This window comes from Eumetopias jubatus, unplaced genomic scaffold (assembly GCF_037043125.1).
Source record: "Eumetopias jubatus isolate StellerSeaLion01/CBP00866 unplaced genomic scaffold, mEumJub1_p1.0 scaffold_6, whole genome shotgun sequence".
Lineage (NCBI taxonomy): Eukaryota > Metazoa > Chordata > Mammalia > Carnivora > Otariidae > Eumetopias > Eumetopias jubatus.
The window spans coordinates 27,401,463-27,415,882 of NW_028274812.1; positions in this window are offsets into that span (position 1 = coordinate 27,401,463).

The following is a 14,420-nucleotide window of genomic DNA, read 5'->3' on the forward strand; positions in this document are numbered from 1 at the left end:
CTGACTACCTAGCTAGACTAACTACCCTTTGCTGTAAGACACTCTCTACCCTATTACTGTGGTATTTTTTTATAGGGACTATTACTCCCTGAATCTCTCCCCATCTCTTCTTCTTCCCTTTCTCCTTGTCTTCTTCGTTTCCTTCTTCTTTTCCTACTTGTTTGTTGGTGCCCCCATCACAGCATAGAGGTCACTGAGATAAAGATTTCTCCCATTTCCCACTGTAATCCTAGCCCCTAGAATAGTGCCTGGCTCATTGTAGGTGCTCAATTAATAAATACCACTTATTGAGTGGCTTCTGTTTACTGGGCACTGTAGTAGATTCATTAGATATCTATCTCTATTTCTCAAAACAAGATTTTGAAGATTTAAGTGTGCATAAGTTGAAGCACAGAAAGGTTATGTAACATAGCTAATTAGTGTTAAACTCAGTTGAATCCAGAAGGTCTGTCTGATTTCAAAATCCATGGGTTTAGTTTGTTTGTTTGTTTGTTTGTTTTTATTCAACATTGCTTCACTCTACTTGATTTTCAGGCTCCGCATTTGTGACCAAGCATCGTTGTGTTTGTTTTTCATTTGATTTTGCCAAATGATTGCCTTTTTACAGCCATTGATATCTAGTGTCATTTTTGCTAAGATTGAGGTTAATAAGTGGACTCATCTTTTAGATTATTTTCCTTCATAGGTATAAGACAATTTTTGATCAAATATAATGAAACTGATGATGCTAATGAGTATCATGGAAATGAGTTTTTTCTGAGACCTTAGTGGATATTCATAGTAGTATTTAGTAGTTTTATCCTCCTTAATCAATTTCTTTGTGGCTGGCTCTTTTACAGTCATTAGGTCAGCTTGTATGTTTGCTTCCCCCTTACTCCACAGAGTTTTTAATTTTCTATTTCAATTTATATAGAACATCAGCTTATAGACCTCAGATCCTTTTTTAAAATGGGTGTGGGTAGTAAGAGGAGGTGGAAGTGTAAACCAAAGTGAATGCATGCATTTGGAAGTGTCCTGGCAATTGAGTGATGTCATTCTGAACATCTTAAAGACAAACAATGAGAATGGGAGAAACCTGTGGTAAGTCAGGAGGACAATGAGCCCAGGACTGACTGAATGGAGGGCAGATATTCCTGACTTGGGCTTTATGTCCCAGTTGTATTTTTATATCTCTACATGGTGGGGCAAACCCAGACGCAGTGGGAATTACCCAAGATCCGTGGCGGAAAGTGCAGATTTGTGTCCATAGACCTCCTCCCACCCCTCTCCTTGCCTTCAGATACCCATAGACTTCCCAGAATCTTCTCAATTTACCCATCCCTGCCACAAGCTGGTGGATGATACCCGGGACCCCAGGTTCCCAGCTGCTCCCTGGTGCCTGAATTAGTTGTTGTATCACTTGCGGGTCAAGGGGACCAGAGAATAGAGAACGAGGAAATATGGAAGACCTAAGACTTACTTATTATTGAAAAAAACTAAGAGGCCACACCATGGGCTCCTGAGGTACTCCCTACTCCAGCTTCCTTATCCTACAACTGACCCCATCCCTTTGCCATTCTTCTTCGTTCTTTATGGTCAGCTTCTTGGCATCAGCTTTACCTGTGCTTCCTGAGGTTCCTGTGCACTACCCTTGTCCTGCCTCATCCCCCTCACCCATCAACCCGTCCTAACTCTCCGGGGTTCCTGTTGCTCAGGGCCGAGCATCTCTGGCCTTGTCTTTTTCTGTCAGTGCACGAAAGGAGATCAGCTGGCCCATCTGCACTTTTTCACTGAAGTCTACCTTCCCTTTTACACCATGCCACCCCCATCCTCGCCATTTGGCTTTAAAAACATGAAAACTAGTTCTCTACCATCAACAGTGCTCATACACCCCCCAGTCAGCAAATGTCAGTGGTCTGCTGAGATTTTAGTGCCCATTGCCTAAGAAATTTTATTTCATGCATAGGGTATCATGCAAAAAAAAAGTGTGGGTGTTCCCTACTTCTATTTTACAGTTTTGAAGCCTCAAGAAGTTAAAATTTGCCTATCTTTTGTTGGTGCTCAGTCCACATTGAAAGAAAGTCTGCACCATTCAAAATTATTCTCAACCGTTAAATTCTGCTTAAAGAGGTTTTTCTTTTTTCCTCCAGGTAGTTAGGTCAGATACTAACCTAACAAAAATATTTAACTACTTTTTTTCCAATTTATTAAAAGTATAGTTCAATGTGTATCAATCTGCTTATTAATCTCCAAGTTTATGTGAATAATTACCATCTCTATGTACTAACTTGAAATTTTATAATTTTTTAGTTCCAAAAGGAGAAAAAAAACCAAGTTCTTAAAGTTAAGGGTAAAGGTAAACTGCAATCCAATTAAATTATTTTCAATATTTCTAGATATTTTAGGTGATAGGCTTTTAAAAAATAATGTTATGAAAATGTCGTGAAAGTATATTTTTATATTTCATAAATCTTGACTATTCATAGTATGACAATACTATCAATATTGGGTGATTGGAAGCAACAGATTTCTTTTACATAAGAAATCTAAAACAAGGCTGTATTTCTCAGAGTAATTTCTTTATTGAGCATAAATATAATTTTCCCCCAGCAAGTCCAGAGCACATTCTGATAGCTTAGCCTGCTTTTCATCATACCCTTATGAGTATTTTCCTAGGACAGTAAATATTCCTTGAAAACATGATTTGTGATGACTGTATACTATTTGATTAAATGCTGTTCCATGATTTTGTTGCTGTCTCATGAGATTTTAGTTGGTTCTTATTTTTTCATATTTAAAAAAAAAAATAGCATTATGATTTCTTGTTTTCCCCTGACCTGGAAGAGCAATGATCAAGTTAAGACCAAGTCTAAATGCTACTCCTGGATGCTTCAGTCCTTCAGTATTTGTCTTGTGGATGCCATGGGGAGTTTTTGGTTTTAAGTTTCCTGACAGCTTTGGCCTACTGCTTCTTTTCTTCCTGGCCGATAGCCAGACCACCTGACAACAGCTGGGTCAGGATGGGTAGAAACAGGCCCAGTTAGGCTCTGATGGCCGAGACCAAGCTGGACGTGAGGTTCAGCCTCTCTCCTTGACCATTCTTTAGCTCTGGGCCTTCTTTTCCCGTTGGATAGCTTGCCTCCCCTTCTTCCTTAGATCAGTCCTCATCTGATACTATAGTGTGATGGCTTGTTTTATTTCAGTTCTAGTTCTCAAATTTCTCTTCCAGTAGCTGCATAGATAAATTTGATATTGTGATTTATAACAAGATGTTTGGTCTTTGACCGCATTCCAGGCACAGAGCTCCTAAAACCCTTGGAATTTTTTAAGTGGTGAGAGAGAGAGAGAGAGAGAGAGAGAGAGAGTTGTCTTTTGTAATGTTAATGAGGGGATGTTTGGAAACTACATAAGGATGGGAGCTGGTTGTCTGGAGAATCAACCAAGTAATTAGAAGGTTGGAACACAGTCCTATTGGCCCTGACCTCTAGGAAAGGGAAAAGGGCTAGAGACTGAGCTCAATCACCAATGCCCAGTGATTTAATCAACCATGCCTATGTAATGAAGCCTCCATACAAATCCAAAAGGATGTGGCTCAGAGAGCTTCAGTGTTGGTGAACACATGGAGATTTGGGGAGAGTGGTGCGCCTGGAGAGTTCATGGAAGCTCCATGCCCTTCCCCCATACCTTGCCTCATGATCTCTTCCATCTCTCTCTTCCTGAGTTATAGTCTTTTATAATAAGCCAGTAGTCTAGTAAGTAAAATGTTTCTGAGTTCTGTGAGCTGCTGTCCCAAATTAATCAAACCAAAGGATGAGGTTGTTGAAACCACCAGTCGACAGCCAGTTGAGCAGGAGCACATGTGACAAGCTGGCTGGCAGTTGGTATTTGAGTGGGGGATGGGCAGAGCCTTGTAGAACTGGAACTTTACCTTATACAATCTGACATCATCTCCAGCTAGACAGTATGGGACTTGAGTTGGATTGTAGGACATCTAGTCGGTGTCAGAGAATTGTTTGGTGGCATGGGGAAGAAACCCACACACTGGAATTAGTCGGAATCAGAATTTTAAAAACCTAGACTTGTGTCAATACCACAGTCCATGTTGGGCTTTCACATTCCATCCCCAGAATTGGATCCTGATCTGGCAGCTGGGTTCTGCTTTCTGCCAAGGAGCTCCTTAATACCCACAAGCCCTGTCTACCTCCCAGACCTGGAGGACTGTTCCTTTACACATTATAATCGACTCCTGTATGCTAAACTCAATATTCTTGGTTTTTTTCTTCAAATGTCCTTTTCCTGAAAAGCAGAGCTCTCTTCTGGTGTCTGCAACTGCATCCTTTCTCTAAGTGCTTGTCCCACGCTAGTGACAAGGATCAGCTCCTCCTGTGAGTCATCACCCTTTCTGATCTTGGCTCCTCTTTACTCTGTTGGCATGCGACCCTGCCTCTCTGCGTCTCTTCTATGTCTTTATGTGGAAGTAATAATAGTCTTTGCCTCATAAAGTTGTGAGATGCAATAAATTAACACATGCAAAGAGCTTAGAATGTTGACACGTAAGCGTTTAATGCGTCTTAGCTCTGTTATCTTAGAAAATTTCTCTTCAAGCTCTGTTAGCACCAGGCTTCTCTTTCCTCAGAGTCCCACTACAGGTGTGGACAAAGGCAGGCAGGAGAAAGCTCTCGGACTGCTGCTTCTCTTTCTAGGATATAAAAAATGACCTAACAGCCCTCCTGCCAAATTCAGAGCCAGCAGTCAATCGGGTTTCCCTTTTATCTTATTTGAAGCAAGTTAATAAAAAGAAATGTTAACTCCTGAATTGTACACAATGGGACTCTAATGGATATTTGCTAAAGGGAACATTGAACACATGTACAAAGGGTTTGCTTTGAGCTGTATCTCTTTAGTTTCACGTTCCAGGCTCAATGTGAGGTAAGAGAAGGCTGGGAAAACTGTCGAAATTCAGTATATTATGTAACTCTCAAGAGGTGGACCACAGAAAAAGGGATGCTGACAAATTCATAGAAACAGAGTAGAATGGTGGTTGCCAGGGTCTGGGGAGGGGGGAAGGGGAGGCAAATGGAAAGATATTGGTCAAAGGGTACCAACTTTTAGTTTTAAGATGATTAAGTTCTGGGGATCAACATTCACTGTGGTGACTATAGTTAGCAATACTGTAGTGTATATACTTGAAAAGTTGCTAAGAGAGGTCTTAAATGTTCTCACCACACAGAAAAAAAATTGTAATATTGTGAGGTGACGGATGTGCTAACTAATCTTACTGTGGTCATCATTTGGCAATATCTATATGTATCAAATCATAATACTGAGTACTTTGCATTTATACATTATATGTCAATTCTATCTCACTAAAGCTGGGCCAAAAAGGCATGCTGGGAATCCTTCACAGGTGGGCCAACAACTTGTGATCCAATTTCCAAATTTAATGGTGGTAAAATCAGTTTATTTCTGTAATGTTTATTAGTGAGAATACTGAACCAAGCCCAGTCGGTGATGTTGAGCAGAACAGGTGAATATGTTGTAAAAGGTTATAGCTGAAGATTATGCACTGAAAACTAGAATGGCCTGTTCACTGGGACATGCAAAAACTTGTCTTGTGACTCTGGAGGAGGATGTCACCAGGGCAGTGTACTGCTATCCCCACCAATCGTGACTCCATGTTGAAGGTGGACAAAAAGAATGAAGAAGAGATGGTTTTAATAGGCACATAGAGACATTCTTTGGAGTGTTGGCTGGTTCCGTAGTAATCATTTCTGACTTGTTTCACTTTGTTTAGAGCCTGTTAATCCTTCATACATGTGCCTAAAATTCTTGTGCTGAATGAGAAAAAAAATAAGGTTGCCACTGGAAGATTCTAAAAATGGACAGGAGAGCTCTTTCAAGCGCATATTCAGCACGATTAGAAGTCCCATGATGCAGATGACCAGCATTGGAAATGACAAGGAAGCGTGTCAAGTGGAAAAATGACTGGTTAATTCTCATCTTCCCATTGTGCCCGGTCTGAGGCATCACCAGAAATAGCAGCAGCAGGTCCTGGAAGCCGTGGCCGTCATCCGAATAGGACATGAACAAGGGAGGAAATGGGGATGAGGAGGCCGGTTATGCCTCATCCCTTCCAGCCCCCCCTTATGCACACAGGAAGTCACAGCCAGGACTGTCATCTCTTTGGACAAAGAGTGATGATGTAAAAAGAGCCTGAAACATAAAGATGGCAAATACTCATCCTTAAGTCATGCAAACTGCCTGCCTGACCCTTCATCTGCTTTGTTTTTTTGAACTTGGACATCTCATCGTGTAATTTCCTTGGTCATATATCCCCTTACGTTCCCTGGGAATGAGACGCACTTTCTTTTTCTCCTCAGGGACCACGCAACAGCTATTTTAGAATGGTTCTAAATCCAGTTTAAACACGAAAAGAGGGAAGGTCTTTGAAAAGAGGTATCTTTGTTTGGTTTCCTTTTTTTTCCTTTCTTACAAAAATAAAACACGTCGAGGTAAGTTAAACAATGGACTTAAATGTCGCTTTGAGATCATGTTCATTCTGAAAATATAAAAGTTGGCTCCTCTAATGTCCTCACTTTAACCCTGATGTTTGCACATGTAATGCATTTAAGTTGTTGGTATTTGTTAGCTATTCTTAGGCATAATTTCATCAACCGCTTTTTAAAAAACTTAAATTTTCCCTTACATTTGGAACATCTTTCACTGAACACCAAATAAGTTAATAATAAATTCAAGGTTTTGAAGCTTTCTTCATAAATATCATTAAATTTTTTAAAAATTGCTTTTTTCTATATATGCATCATTTTAGGATTTTCAGAATACTTTTACAATAGTTGCCTTTGATAGATATGCATTCAAAGCAGTAGCATCTAGTGTATTTTTAACATTTGAATTCTTGCAGAGTAATTTTCTGGATCATTTCCTTTTCATTCCTTTGAGAACTTAATGTGGGCAGCTCCTGCTTTGTGCATGCTGTGTTAACTGAAACTCATTTGTATCAGAACCATGCAAAATGAGAGCTGCTATATGTTTGTTTGTTTTAATGTCATCAGGAGTCAAACATCACTTTAGGAGACCAGCATACCTTGGTATTCTGATAGCAGTGTCATTTTTCTCTAAAATTATTGAGAAATGATTTAGCCTGCCTTTAACAGACATATATTTCTTCTGTTAGTACCAGCCTCTGGCTACTTTCCAAGTGCAAGACAAACACAAAGGGCTCTCTGTGCAGTTCAATGTTCCCACCAAGTGCTTCAGCTAGCATTCCAGTCCTTGGTCCAATTCTTCCCACTGTTCATGAAAAGAGCAAGGAGAGTCCCCTCCGTGACCCTTTGTGTCCCACAGGGTCTTGTGGGTTCCCAACCATTGACATAGTAGCCAGCTACTGCCGAGGAGCCTGGTGAACCTGTGCCACTGTCCCGACACTCCTCACCAGTAACCTGGCCCCTAGGCCAGCCCATGCTCTGCTCTTTTGCCCATGCTCCACTCCCTAGCTCTCATGTCCTTGGCCCTTGGCAGTTTATTCAAATGGAAGGTACTATTAGTATGCCCCTCATAGGGTTGTTTCAAGGGTGCAATTAAATGCCTACAATGCACTTTGCATTTTGCAAACATGCTGTAAATATTCAGTAAGTGTTAGCTGTTATTACTGCCCCATAGAAAACAACTGAGGCTTGAAGCCATTTTCTTATAAGACATTAACTCGCACTTTTCAAGAGCAGTTCGAAGCTTCCATTCTAATCTGATCCAGGCCACTGTATTAGTCTTCTGCAGCAGCTGTAACAAATTACCATACATTTGGTGGCTTAAAACAGCATGGATTGATTATCTCACTGTACTGGAGGCCAGAAATCCTACAGTCCAGGTACCACTTAGGGGATTCTTCCAGGATGCTCAAGGGGAGAATCCATTTCCTTGCCTTGTCCAGCTTCTAGAGGCTGTGGCATTCCTTGGCTCGTGGCCCCTTCCTTCATCTTCAAAGCCAGCAGCACAGCATCTTCACATCTCCTCCCCACTCTCTCTCTGTGAACTGCCTCTGTGACTGTATCTTCTTCTGTGACCCTGACACTCCTACTTTTCTCTTCTCAGGAACCTCGTCATTCACCTCATCAACCCACCCTGATAGTCCTTGATAATCTCCCCATCTCTATCACAAGATCACAGTTGTAGGAGATTAGGATGTAGACATAATTGGGGGTCTGTTATTCCATCTACTACCACCACTTTGAAGACTTCATTTGATTTCTCATCTTTAATAAAAACCAAATTCTAGGTGACTTTGAATTTTTGAACTCCACCAACTCAACTCTCAAAGCTATTCATTCCTAGGGTTGTTTACACATTATCATGTATCAGAAATATCCAGACAAAAACTCTGACAGACATTTTGAGTTGACTGATGCATCACTGATTTCTAACCCTTTTTTCCCTTTATTGCCTCTGTTCAAAAGTCCATAATTCTTTGGAATGGCCACATGGCACAGTTTTTGCCAATGAGCTATAAGTAAAAATCTTTTGCCAATTTTGAGAAACTGTGCTTGCATCATTAAAAAGGACATACATCCTCCTTTTTTTGGATGCAGACCTGATAGTTGGAGCTTCAGCAGCCATCATGTAATCATGAGGAAAAGGCTGGTCAGGGAATCACAGAGACATTGACCCTACCATTGCTGAATTACTGAAACAACTTCAGTAACCACCCTAGCAACTTCTGTTATGTTAGAATAAGTAAACTCATATTTGTTTTAGCTACTGTACTTAGGTTCTCTGTTAGTCATAGCTGACTAAGTATAATGGTAGTTTAAAAAATTACCTAGCCTAACCATAAATGCCTCATCCCTCAGAAGCCATATAGAGGACTGACAAGAGTGGGAATAAACACTAATAATATTATAATGAATAATGAATTTATGCGATTATATGACAATTTTTAGACTTATTAATGGAAAACCCCTCTTTTGAGTAGAGTCAATAACTAAGCAGAACCAGACATAAATTGCTGGCTAACGTAAGCTGGCCAAGGAGACCTTGCCAAGTATTTTTCTTTTTAAAAATATTTCCCATTTTTATATTTAATCTCAGCTCCTGCTTGCCCTTAAATGCCTTATTTCTGTAATAAAGAATAATTTTCTGCCTCTGTTTACAGTAGACTTGGTTTACTTGTTTTCTCACCATTGTTTTTTCTTGGGTCATTGAGTTTTGTTTCTTTCAGTTCTGAAATGTCAAGGTTCTGTAACACTGAAGAAGCAAAAACCTTTGTTTTTAAAGGCTAAAATACTTCTCTCACAGGGGCTTTCCAAAAGAACTGAATGGCATACTCAGGAGTGCAAATTATAGGGAAACCCCTTAGTTTCTCTCATCCCCCAACAGGAGCCAATTTTCCATGAGGCATTGACTATAGACTCAAAAAAGGCATGTGCACATCTTCTGACCTCGGAAGACACTTACAATGGGCCAGAAAGATGAGTGGTCAGTAGCATGTATGTAGGATCATGTGGAATTCAGGTTGCTTAGTGAGAACCAGAAAAAGCCTAGAAGATAAGAGAGAGAGGTTCAGTTGTCAGCCTGTCTTGGCAGAAGCTTTAATCTTTAGAGAAAAGTCTATAGTCCTATCTAAAACACTTTAATTAAATCATGAGAACTGTTCCCAATGTAATTCTTATAATGCTAGAAAACTCATGGAAAATTGTGTAATTTCAGATATTTCAGCCCCATTTGTAGTATGAACATTTCAGGAATATTCATATATATACATATTTTAAATTTTAAGATGCTGTCGATTTTGTAAAGCACTATCAATTTAAATACAGCTTTGGTGTGTGTAAGAAAAAAGGCAAATCACATTGAATGGACAAACCAATTCTTACACAGACTAATTTCAGGGAGACTTAAAGTATGCAAAGCAAGAATTTTAGTCTTTGAAGGAAAACAGTTCTTTGGGCTCCTTTAGAGAGATCTAAGCTCAGATTTCTCATTTTTGAATGAGAGGAATGTGAGCTATGGCGATGGGGGTGGGGTGTCGAGGGGCTGCTAGAGAGAAATGCCGAGAGAATTAGGAGAAAGGAAAGATCAGATGTAACTTGATTGATATTTACAACAAATGTAAAACTCGGTTATCTTCAGAGAACAATAGAATTTCCTGCGTAGATTTTACTTATCCTGGCCCATTTGAAGATAAACAGACCTGCCCTTGGCAATATTGTGAAAAGATGAAGACCTTTTATAGCTCATGGGAAAACACCCAGGAAAATCAGGAATGTGAGTTTGGGTTTTAACTTTACAATTAATTTATGGTGTGACAGCAGCATGTTGTTTAACCTTCCTGGCCTACAATATTCTCTTTTGCAAAATTAGCACAATAGACTATTTGTCTCCCACAAAATATCTGAGCCACTGGGAGCACAGAGATGTATTTCTTTGGGATTATCCAGTGAGTTGTGGGCTGGGGTGAGATGGGGGAGTTCCCTCCCCCCTTGTAGCAGAGTGGCCTCAGGGCCTTGGCTGGTGAAATGCCACCTCTGGGCTGAGTGGGCAGCAGCGCTGGGGTCAGGAACTGACAGCAGACACCCATCAGCAATGTTCAAGCTCCTTAATGACAGCCCCCCAGGCAAAGGGGCTGATGAGGAGTGAGAGCAAAACCCACTGAAGACCACAAAGATTAGCAGAGGCTGAAAAAAAGAAACACCTTCACTTTCCAGTCTGCGAGACAAGGACAGGTGGTGGAGGCCAAGTGGTCAGTTTGTCTCTGCCTTCAAGCCTTAGCTTCCTACTTACCATGTCTTCATGGTCTGTTCTGAGGCACTAGTAACCACTGTTAACCTGACAATCTGCTAAGTGATGGAGCCGTGGGTAAGAAGAGTTTTAAGATGACAAAGTGACCAAAATGTGAGATAATATAATAAACTGAAAGTAAGGGAGCAAAATCTGCAAATGCAAATAGAATGATTATGATAATAGTGAAAGGAATCGTGGAGAACAAAGATTTATCATAACACCCAGGCTGACCAGTGTCCTGTGCCATGCAATCAACAACAATCACATGCTTTCTACTTATGAATAAATAGACTTAAGAAGGATCCTTCAGAACCTAACGTAATCAGAAGAACAGGAGCTTTTGTTCTCATGCTAGAATGGCATTTTTCAAAATTCAGGTCACAACTCAACAGGGTGTCATAAAATCAATTAGTGGTCATGAGTAGCAATTTTTCTCTCTGATGGAATAACGTAGAAGAGGAGATACCAGATTACTTCACACAGTAAATTATGTGGAACTTTGGTGTGTGTGCACCCTCATTCGCGCATGTTGCGACATGATGTAAAATATATTTCTTACTATGGGAAGCTGTCCATAAAAATTTCAAAAAAAAAAATAGTCCTGGTGTGACATTAGGTGAGGCTCCCAGAAATTTGGGGGCAAACTTTGTGTTATGGTTTAATTGTGTTCCTCAAAAATATATGTTGAAGTCCTAATCCCCAAGACCTGTGAATATGACCTTATTTAGATATAATGTCTTTGCAGACCTAGTATAGGCTGATACAGTCGGGAACGATTTAAACATAAGGGGAATTTCACATTTGATTATATGCAATTTATTCTGGAAGAAACACTCAGTGAATGCTTAAAACGACACTAGCAGAACTGAACTGTGTAAGAAAACCCAAAATACACGCCCATACCTGAGACACCTGGACTAGCTACATCAGTTCACCACGTATTATGAGCCACACCCATCCATGTCCGTCATTACAACTTACCTGACTGACTTCAGAAAACTTTCCTTCCATGACTTCACTTGAACTCACAAGTTGTAACCCCTTCACAGGCAAAGTTCTTTGGCAAGGTAAAGTACCATATATATTGTAATAGTGACGCATGCATGTTCGTTTAGTCAGTGTGAAACTGCTACTATTTTTATCAGGTTCTCTCTCTCTCTCTCTCTTTTCTTACAGGGGTCACTGATGACGTTTTTGAGTTTTGTGCCCCAATCATGTTTTTCATATAAACCCTGTGGTTGTCACTGTGGGATTTTGCAGGGCACAGTGATGTTTGGGAATGCCACATGGCGTGATAGTAGAACTGAGTGTATGGTATTTAAAACCGTAATACTAGTTGAGATCATCGAGTGGGTGAGTGTAGTTACAGAAGAGGCCAAGGGTTGAGTCCGGGGGCACCTCAACCTTAACAGATAGAGAGGAGGAGTCAGCAAAGGAATCATCTGGTGAGATAGGAGGAAACTCAAGAGACATGCTGTTCTAGAAGCCAAGTGAGAATAGCATTTGAAGGAAGTCCTAATCAATTGTATCTGGTGTCACAGAGAGATCAAGAAGGGAGAAGACTGAGAAGTCACCACCGAATGTAGTAACTGCTGAATTTAGTAATTTGGTGGCATAGTGGGGATAAGCCTACTTGGAGAGAACATATTTTTTGAATAATCATGAAATCAATTTTATTTTATTTTAATACAAGTCTTTTTCAAGTAAGCTCTGTCATTAACATGCACATTTATGTCTTGTATGGTATCTTATAGATCAAGTTCTGCTAATAATTTTTATTTTATTTTTAAAGATTTTGTTTATTTGACAGAGAGAGACACAGCGAGAGAGGGAACACAAGCAGGGAGAGTGGGAGGGGAAGAAGCAGACTTCCCGCGGACCAGGGAGCCTGATGTGGGGCTCGATCCCAGGACCCTGCAGTCATGACCTGAGCTGAAGGCAGACACTTAACGACTGAGCGACCCAGGCGCCCCTCTGCTAATAATTTTTAAATATTGCTATGGAGTCCCTCCTATGCATCTGACAGTGGGATAGAAGCACTGTATTTAAAGGAGCAGATTCTAGAATTGAGACATTCATTTGTAAATTCTGGTTTCACCACTTACTAGTTGTCTCAAGTACGCCTTGCTCTTCAGATTTCCAAAGTGAAGTTAATATCCTATCTTAGTTGGTCATTGTCAGGATCGGGTAAGTAAAGTGCTTAGCATGGCATCTGACACACAGGATGGTTCATAAAGGTTATTAATATTTTTACAATGATAGATGTGATATTTGGCCTTGAACTTACAACGGAGTTGGGGAGATAAGACATAAAAAATTAAATAAGCATAAATAAGTATAGCCAAAGTAACCAGGGAAAGTGATACTTAAAATAGGACCGAAAGGAGGAAGAGCAGTGAGAAGGGTCCCCTGGATTTGCTATGCACCTGCCGCTCTGTGATGCCATAGCCACACATACTTGGTTGGCCCTCATACCACACTATAAGGAAGTACTCTCCCCAGTGTGTGCATGAGAAGACTGATGCTCCAGGAGGCTATCTTCCTCCAGGTACTCAATTGGCAGGGGGCTGGAGATGGACTGGGTGTGTTCATCTCCCAAATCTATGCCTGTGGTGACAGAGGAGAGCAGCAGAGAGGTGTCTACCTCTCCACTCTCTGCCATATGCAAACGCTAACAAGACAGCCAAACCAAACCAAACCAAACCAAACCTATGGCATGCGAAGCTTCATTTTAGCCTGATCTATAAAGAACTACATCTAAGAAACAAACCCAAGAGAAGCTAGTTGCATATTCTTACCCTGGACCTTCTCTTCTTCTGGTAGGGTTATTTATGTGGCAGAGCAGGGTTTTAAGGAAGGCATGGAAGGACAGGTGGGAATGAGAAACAAGTGCGCATCAAGGGGTGCTTACAGGAAACAAACACCGTGGTGTCTATTTCCCAACCGGGCGTGTCCACAAGTTTACTCTGCAGTGGACTGTGCACCCAGTCCAGGCTCCTGTGGGGTTCCTGTTGGGGTAACTAACAATGGGCCGGTATTTGGACTTTAGGAAGTCTCCATGCTAGCTGAGCCTCTCACTCAAGCTGGTAGGACAAGGGCAACTGGTGTCCTGCACAGTGTGGTTCGAGAATGGCTTATATCACTCTCCTCCAATGAGCCATTAAGGGTTCTTAAAGTGCTTCCTTGAGCAGACAGGAGGGTCTAATTGGAAAAGATACGCTGTGCTGCTGGGCATCAAGTTAGCTAATTGTGAAGCCCTAGCAGAGACACTCAGTCTCCTCACCTACTCTCAGTGGGTAAAGGCCATGACCTTGAAGGATAAACCTATGACAGACAAGTTTTAATGGGCTGAGAGAAAACAAAACATGAATCTTTGTAGAGCTCTGTGGGACTTTGAAGAAGAGCCGGCCTTGATGAAGAGGTGTACTAGTTTTCTAGGGCTGTCATAACAAATTACCACAACTAGGTGACCTAAACAACAGAAATTTATCCTCTTACAGTTCTGGAGGAGGCTAGAAGTCTGAGATCAGCTGTTGGCAGTGTTGGGTCCTTCTGGGCGTTGTGAGAGAGAATCTGCTCCATGCTTCTCTCCTATCTGCCGGTGGTTGCTGGCAGTCTTTGGTTTTCTTTGGCTTGTAGACATTTCT